General features: G+C 32.3%; 1 long non-coding RNA gene across 48 annotated transcripts in view; it reads right to left on the bottom strand.

Moving 5' to 3' along the window:
* The window catches only part of LOC127715125 (uncharacterized), a 63,187-nt gene extending 60,091 nt beyond the window's left edge, over positions 1-3,096 (bottom strand). For 18 of the 48 annotated variants that reach the window (XR_007988137.1, XR_007988138.1, XR_007988131.1 and 15 more), the window contains exon 1: positions 2,715-3,094. This is a non-coding gene — a long non-coding RNA (uncharacterized LOC127715125). Of the gene's footprint in view, positions 1-2,714 lie in introns of all 48 variants that reach the window. The other 30 variants (XR_007988127.1, XR_007988134.1, XR_007988132.1 and 27 more) reach the window with 6 other exon arrangements.
* Between the last annotated feature and the right edge of the window lie 5,890 nt (positions 3,097-8,986).

The following is an 8,986-nucleotide window of genomic DNA, read 5'->3' on the forward strand; positions in this document are numbered from 1 at the left end:
GAACTAGCTCTTACTATAATAGTTTCATTCCTTCTACTATAAGACTTTGGAATAGTCTTCCTCTAAGTATACAAAAATCCCCAAGTTTGTGTATATTTAGAGGTGGACTGGAGAAGTTTTTTAGGACTGATGAAAGATTCAAACCTTTCAATTATGGGATAAGGAAACATAATATAAGTCATTGTCAACTCAGAAATAATGCTAGCAACCTAAAATCTCATTTGTTTAATCAGTTCTTATCAGAGAACACTATTTGTGCAAACTGTAATCACCCTGTTGAGGATAACCAGCATTTCTTTTTTATTTGCCCTCAGTACAATGATGTAAGACAGATTTTACTTGTTTCCATTTACTCAATTGTTGATAATGTTGACATAAATATTGACTTATTTGCTATTTTAAAATCTGTTTATAAATATATCAGTGACAATCATCGTTTTGTTTGAAATTTTCTTAATTTTTGTTGTATTTAGTGTTTACTTTATTTATTCATTTTTTTTTCTTCATTTCTTTCATTTTTTTCCCTTCAACATTAATTCATTTATTCCACTTAGGAAGCTTAGTGTCTCTTCCAAACCTTATATATATATATTTTTTTCTAATGACTTATAAAGGATATTTACATATCTCAAGTACTCGAATAAACGATGATTATTTGCATACATACTTAACTATACTTTACATTTAGTAATTAACACTGTAAATATATATATGCTTATGTGTGCTCATAAGTAGCATGCATTTTCCACTATATTGTATTATTTCAAATACAGTTGTTAATATTTGATGTATACCTTGTACATGTAATATGGAGAGAGCTTTTATAGGCTGTGCCTGTTGCTCAATCCTTTTCATATCTTTATGAATAAAATATGTTTAAAATCAAATATATATATATATATAGTCATTAAACACAGAATGACAACCTGAAATTCTAAAATAGGCCATTTCTAATAATATAAGATAGCTCTGAAGATTGGATTGTAATCAAAACTATTCGTGTTGTAATTGTAATAACTTATTAATTTTAACACGTTGTTAATGTTGACAGAGTATGTTCAATTATGCCACAGTGTAGTCTGATTTCTAGCTAAAATTGTAATGTTTTATTAGATGGCCATTGTCACAATGTATTATTGTTAAACAATGACTAAAAAGAGAAATATATGGGATTATAAAAAGTAACGTATCATCGTTAAAATGTGCACGAATGTCAATATTTATTTTGTCGCATAAACTTCATTTGCTTGATCATGCGAAACTAATGTCCTATTAAGTTTAAAGTTTCAATGTTAAAGGATTGTTGTTTTCAATGAGTACATTTGAATGTTTCATACGTAAATTGTATGTACTGCGTTGTTAAAAAATATCGTTTCTTTAGGGCATATCGCTTTGCAATGACCTTGATCTGTTTCTGTATTTCGATATTTCACATTAAATACAAGCTTCTAATGTGTATAATTTTGTGTTAGATGTAGTCTTCTAATATCTGAGAGGCGTCAGCCACAAAGATATGAGATGAGTTCATCTGATTTACATAAAGATAATTAATAATGATTTTATTTTTTCGATTGTTCTAAAAAGAGCAATTATTTTTTTTACAAAACAGGAAAAGTGTCATTATCTCAAATTATCCAGATGCAGGAACATTTTCAGAAGATGTTTGGAAGTTGGAATGGAATCTTAATTGCATCAAATTTGTACCTTATCACTGCTTTTGTATGGAAATATGAATGGCTGCACTATCTTGTCTTTTTCTAGTCTAATTTCCAAAACTTGAACTTTTTGCTAATAAATGTTAACACTTGTAGATTTTTGGGTTACATTTAAGTCTGTATGTATTATAATTGACACTTTGACTGCTTTATACGCAAGACCGTTACAGATTTATTTACACGTGTTTACAGTTTGAAATACAGGGTAAGACTGTCTAAGCAACAATTTACAAAATATATTATTCATCGGAATAACTCGTTAAAGTTGATATCAATAATCGAATTCGGCTTTTAGAATATTCAAACACATTTGAAATAAATAAATACACAATTTAAAACCATAGTAATGTTAAGCACTTTTCGAATTCTGATAAAAAGTTCCTCAACCTCACTTTTTCTCGTTTTTTTTTTTTTTGGTTCAAATGCGTAAACAGGACTAGTACCTAGGCTATAGAGAATTTTCAACATCTTGACATAATAAGGATATTAGCGGTCGGTCAATTCAAAAAGTATCCAAAGTATCAGAGACGTTGACGTATACGCATCTGGGGGAATATGCTCAAATAATTACCCTGATCGAGAGTATTACTTAAATATACCATTTTAAAGAATAACGGGGATCAAACTTTATGTCGCTGATTTATTTGCATCTGTTTATTTCTGAATGCCTCACTTCAACTTAACATATAAGATATTTATATTTAGCTTTGAAACATCAAAAGGGTACATAATCCTTAAGTCTGGGTTTCATATCAAAGATCTAAGTCTAAGTTATGTGTTATGCTTTTTAAGGGAATGAAATGTTATTCTATGAATATATGGAAATCATATCAAAGTCCTGCCTAAAATATGTTGAAATAATTTTAGCATCAAACGAGTAACTACTATTGCTCCTAACGTAATTACTATTGTTTATCTCATTTTTTTTTTCTCTCTAAAACAAATATGGTCATGTTTTTATCCAATCAAGATTGAAAAACTCTGAATACATGTACATACTTAAAACGCTAAGCCCTCTAACTTCACCATATCCCACTACTGTTGTAAAATCTTTCCCAACAACAACTAGATAAAATAATCCCATATGTACGTCAACACCGCCTGAAGTATCATGGCCCTCAACTCCACTTATGCTAGAAGTGTCACCTACAGCAATCCATCCGGGAGAGAAAGCTCCAGCACACAATAAAACTAATGTAATTATTCCAAGTATTGCTGGACACAGTTTTTCCATTTTATTTATTCTGTTGATTTATAATGAACTGGCAACGTTTAAAGTGTATATGTTATAACTGCGTTTTTAAATAACAGGTATTTCACAATATTAAAAAATATTTAACCTTAACGATTTCACCAATGTTCCGGAATGGATGATTTCATATCAATGGGACAAGAAGTTTTTCAACGTTTTACATTTAACATAAATAGGTGCAAGTTCCATTGACCTTTAATGTTGTTTATTCCCTGGGTAAAAGTAGATCTACGACTTCCTTGTGGTTAAATGGTAATGTTATATTTTTTGGAATAGGATGGTAACATGGACTTCTGTTATCCGATAGTTTTACCCGTGTTTGAATGAGTGCATTTTTGCTTAATGCGATGTATAAATACAAAATAGATATAATAACATGTCAGAAAGAGGTGGTCAATTCAATCCCCTTTGCTTGGATATGCATCACGCTCTCTATTTATGTATAGCTTTGAGCTTTGGGTTTTACTCATTGCTGAAGGCCGTACGGTGACCAATAGTTTTTAATTTCTGTGTCATTTGGTTTCTTGTGGAGAATTGTTTTATTGGCAATCATACCACATCTTCTTTTTTTTTATTTTTAGTTAAGCTTATGATGAAAACTTGGCCGCAGAAGACTACAGAACAGAACATGAGCACAATTTACAAAATATTTAATACCACATAATACATGATATTGGTAGTATATTCATCTACAATATCATAATTCAAGATATTTATTAGACATTACATTTTTATACTCCCGCAAGGGACCCATTATGGTATACCGTAGTCAGTCGGTCCGTCCATAAATAAGTCCGTATTTCAACTCAACACTTCATACATACACCAAATTTGCAGATAACAATTCACATAAAATTTTAAACTTGACGATGTTATTGTGAGTGATTAGGAATTCCCTTTTGAGTTTGATTTTTCTTTTTCTGGTAGGGCTGTCAGATTTTAGTCAACGTTGACATGTTGTAAACTAACTTGGGTGGTTCTTGGATATATGTACTTGAAATATTGAAATATTAATGGAATTGGTAAAACGTGATTTTGAAAATTTTCCGATTTATGTTCCAGAGTTATGTGACTTTAACCGTCATATTTAAAGGTGAATTTTCACCTGTCACGTACTGTCACGTACTGTCACGTACTAGCTTTAGGATAGGCGTGTGGATCAAATTACTACAAACATCATACTGTTGTTTGGATTGGTGATGAATGCAAAGTACAAAATGATTGTCCCATTGCCGACAAGCTTTTTCTGAAATTATTTTCTCAATAGACTATTTTCATATTACCGACTTTTGACTCCGGAGTATATAATTGTTCGGTATGTTACCTACTGTTTGGTAGGACATGCTGGTACTCAGTCTAGTAAGAGCAATTAATAGAAGTAAAACCTCGTTTAACAAATAACTGTTTTCCAACGATTTTGTCGAGTATAGAAAACATTAGGTCCTTTGGACTCTGATTAAGTAAATGTAAGTTAATCGGCCAATGAACTGAAAACGTTTTAAGTGCATATGTTTTTAACTGCGTTATTTAAAAATAAAAAATAATTAAAACTTTTCCATGTGGTCGGTGTTCGTTACGGTTGAATTCATTGGATTGAGGAAGGATTTTTTTAAACAATTTACATGTATTGTTCATAAGTATAGGTTCAAGTAATAATGAACTTAATTGTTGGTTATTCCATTGATAAAATAAATTGTATATCCCCTTGTGTTTTAATGTTAATGTTATATTTCATGGAATACAAACACAAACGGTATATAGACATTTGATAACATGAACTTCTCATACCCGAGAGTTGGACTCGTAATGGTATGGGTGTCTTTTGACTGTATGCAATATTCCAAATATGACATGTCAGAAAGAACTGGTTATATTCAATGTCCTTGGCTGGGAATATGTGACACTCTTTCTATTTAAGTATTTTAAAACCTTTAGGATCAGAAGGCCTTTTATAATGCAAATTAATGTTCCTATCTAACATTCATTCCTTTTTCGAACTAACTTTACAGAACTTACCTTACTGATTAATTGTCTAATTATAATAAATCTGTGGCTTCTATATATGCTAGAGATCCATATTAGGAAGGAACTCGTGTACTCACTGCAATAGATATATAGGTAAAGCAGTTGACCTATCACCTATTAACTTATTGTCAGTCTTTTCATCTGTGCAATGAAGACTTACACGGATGTGGTTAATATTAACGAATTAACTACTTCTTTTAATTGTTTTGTGTCTTTTACAGTTTAGTTTATTAGGAAAAACTCAGTCGCAGAAGACTGCTCAACAAGAGCATAATTTACATTATTTTAAATCAATACATTAGATATAACATTTGTATACGCCCGTAAGGACCGTATTATGGTATGCATTAGTCAGCCCGTCCGTATGTCAATACTTCGTACAAACACTAAATTTGTTTGAAACAATTCTCATAAAATTTTAAAACAACATTACATGAAAGCTCCCTTTCAATTTTGATTTTTATTCGGTATGTCATCTCAGAGTAACGCGACTTTAACTATATCAAACACTAATTAGGAGTTTGAATCGATCATTTTATTAAGACTACATTGTTGTTTGAATTGATAAAAGAAAGCGCCTTCCTTTACGATTTTGAATTTTGTTTTATTGGTAGTTCCAGTGTAACGGGAATTTAATTGTACGATTAAAGGCAATTTTTCACATATCGCACACTTTGTAGAGTATACTTTTAGTGATTTTAATACACGAAACTTCACGCTGTTGTTGGGATTGACAAACGGAAACTCCCTTTGATTTTTTTTCTGGTTTGTTGTTTCAAAGTAACGCGACTTACACCGTTCAAGAGACTATTTATTTTTCACGTGTTGAAACCTAGGTATGTATGCTTGAATAGATTTAGTTGAAACTTTGCACACTTGTTTGAATTGGTAAAAGTAATTAAGATACCAATTTTCCGATTTTTTTTATTCTAGAGTTATGGGACTTGAACAGTTCGATTTTATATATAGAGATGATTTTTCACATGTCACATACTAACGCTAGGATGCTTGGATCAAATTACTGTTGTTGGGATTGAAAAAAAAATAGATTAACGTTTGATTCTGAAAATTGTCTGGTCTAATGTTCGAAAGATATGGGACTGTAAACACTTATATATTTACGCAAAAGTTATTCAAGTATACTTGTCTATCGTTTGGATAAAAATTCAATGATAACCGTCCTTTATATAAAAAAAAATCATTACAAAATTTAAGCACACCTTTATCACGTTTAGATATATGGTATACTATAGAGTTATCAGTGAACTTCAACTTTAAACTATACAAGGGTTGGCGCCTTCAAACTAGTTTAACCCCGCCACATTTTGTATGTGCCTGTCCAAAGTCATTATTTCGTACATAAATAAGGCCGTTAGTTTTCTCCTTTGAATTGTTTTACATTTTGTCATTTCGGGGCCTTTTATAGCTGATTATGCGGTATGGGCTTTGCTCATTGTTGAAGACCGCACAGTGACCTATAGTTGTTAATTTCAGTGTCATTTGGTTTATTGTGGAGAGTTGTCTCATTGGCAATCATACCACATCTTCTTTTTATAACTACTTTTATATTCACATATAAAGTGATAAGAATCACAAAACCAGTTCCACAAATCGGACTAATTCTCTCATTTCTCGGTATATTTCTCTTCGCTCTCGCTCTATATAAAATTCACCGACTGCAAATATACCTTATTAGTACACTGGCGGCCTGGGTAATATAGATACTATATAAATAGTCGTTCTCAGAATCGATATGAATGACATGATACAAATATGCTCTATGCTACTGTTTGCGATTAAGTTAGTTAACAGAATTATTTGAGAACAGAGATGGGTCTACCTGTTTTTACAAAAAAAAAGAAGTTACGACGGGATAACTGTTGGGAAAAGCCGAGTGATCAGTTTATTTCCATAAACTTTAGAATAAAATGTCGTGGTCAGGAACACTCTCCTTCATATACTATATGAGATCTGACTATACAGTTGCACATTATCGATATGACTTTGCCAAAGTTCATTGGCGAATCGACCGAATAGCATCTTTGTGCACTTGTTGTTTATATAATTCTTATATGGTTTGCATATCTATACAAATACTTTAATGTGAATGGTCTTTGGTCCGTATGAAATTCCCCCTTTCGTTTACAACTCGATGACCAATGTTGCCAAAACACTTTTTTTTCTAGAGGTTATTGGTGTGTTAACTTGACCGCTGACTTACAAATTTACAAAAATGTCCTTTGGACATTTATTCAGTTTATACATCAAAAACCTCTAGAAAAAAATGTATTAATTCCTATAAGAAACCATCTGTGAGAAAAGAGTTAACTCGCTTTAACCTATTACCAGTGTTACCAGTTAAGAATACAAAATTAATCTATATATATATTAAGTGACTTTACTACAAGATTCGAATCTTAACCCTAAAAGTTTACTAAGAACGGAGTGCCCGTTTTGCTGTACAGGATGTATATATACACAGTCACACCCGGTCAGAAAGGGAATGTTAAGTCCGATGCCTCGTGTAGGAAAAGTGTTGTGGTCTCTGCAATCTTAAAGACCTTTACAAAAGAACATTAAGGGTTCTGTAGGGGGCCTGTTGAAAAATGTCTATCGCTGTCTAACATACCAAGTGGTAGTCGGTATGTCAATCCTTCAATCCAATCGACACACTTTGCTAGCGTATGTAATGGTTTTAGTGTTTATTTGTCCGCTTCCTGAAATGCATAAAATATTTGCCACCGAGCGTTTAGCAAACTACTATCATCAATCATGTAATTCATTACAATATTTTGTTAAAGATAGTAGGTTGATTCTTCTGTATCAAAAAGGTAGGTTCGGTATGCATGAATGAGACAGCAACCATAGGATACCAAAAATCAAAAAGACATAGATATCAAAATGTGGCCTAAACACAAGACCAAAAGACTGACAACAGTATACAAAACTAAACATAGAAAACTTAAACTGAACAACACGAACCCCACCAAAAACCACGGGTGACCTCAGGGAAGGCAGATCCTGCTCCACATGTTGCACCCTTCGTGTTGCTCATGTAAGTACAAACCCGGTGATAAGTCTAATTCGGTAAGTCACATTCGGGGAAAAGGAGGGCGGGATTGTGGTTAGTAAGTAAGTAAGTAGGTGCGTTTTATTTAAAGTCGGCATATATGTACATAATAACAGAGAAAACAATGGCTCTGGTGAGCTCTTTAACCGACTTTCATATAAAAATCATACAGCTTCATGCAAATACTAATAAATTTTAAAAAAAAATGGTAACGACGATTGGAACATATCCGTCGTCATCTGTGAAACAGATATTTCGTAAATATTGTCATTATCGGCTATATCGACATTGATTATTTCATGCGCGCCATCATGCAGTCATCGCCGAAATGGATATTTGCATGTTTATCTTAAAGGTGTATCAATTCATCATCGATAACAATTCGATTATGTCAATATCGACATCTTAGTACTTCTTGGACATGTATGCATATAGTTGGTATTCCCTTTCAGGATATGTGCGAAATGTCTCTTTTTATTAGAGATCGGGAGGTGGAATTCAACTTCCTCAGTTTCTCTATTTTTGCAATGAGATTTAGTTAAAGTTTTGATCAATTATGAGGGTCTGGATTGGGTTAACGGAATAGTATATTATGGGCAAAAAGTGCATAATCATAAGGGCAAAAAAAAATAATAAAGAAAAAATAGGCTAAAAAATAAAGAATAGAGAATAATGTGGTGCTACAATATAAAGAATAGAGAATAATGGGCAAAATGAATAAAGAATAGAGATAAAGAATATGAAAAATTAAAGATTTAAGAGACGAAGGACTCCCATCCAGGCCCTCAATTATGATATAGTTGATTGCAATATAGCCCCCATTTCAAGAGTTGGGATACAATTATGTTGATGTTCACAGTCGAGTAAACTGAAGTGCTCGATTGTATGCAGCGGTCCGACGGGGGCTTTTGAAAACTCCCTGAG

Source organism: Mytilus californianus, unplaced genomic scaffold (genome assembly GCF_021869535.1).
Source record: "Mytilus californianus isolate M0D057914Y unplaced genomic scaffold, xbMytCali1.0.p SCAF_9, whole genome shotgun sequence".
Classification (NCBI taxonomy): Eukaryota; Metazoa; Mollusca; class Bivalvia; order Mytilida; family Mytilidae; genus Mytilus; species Mytilus californianus.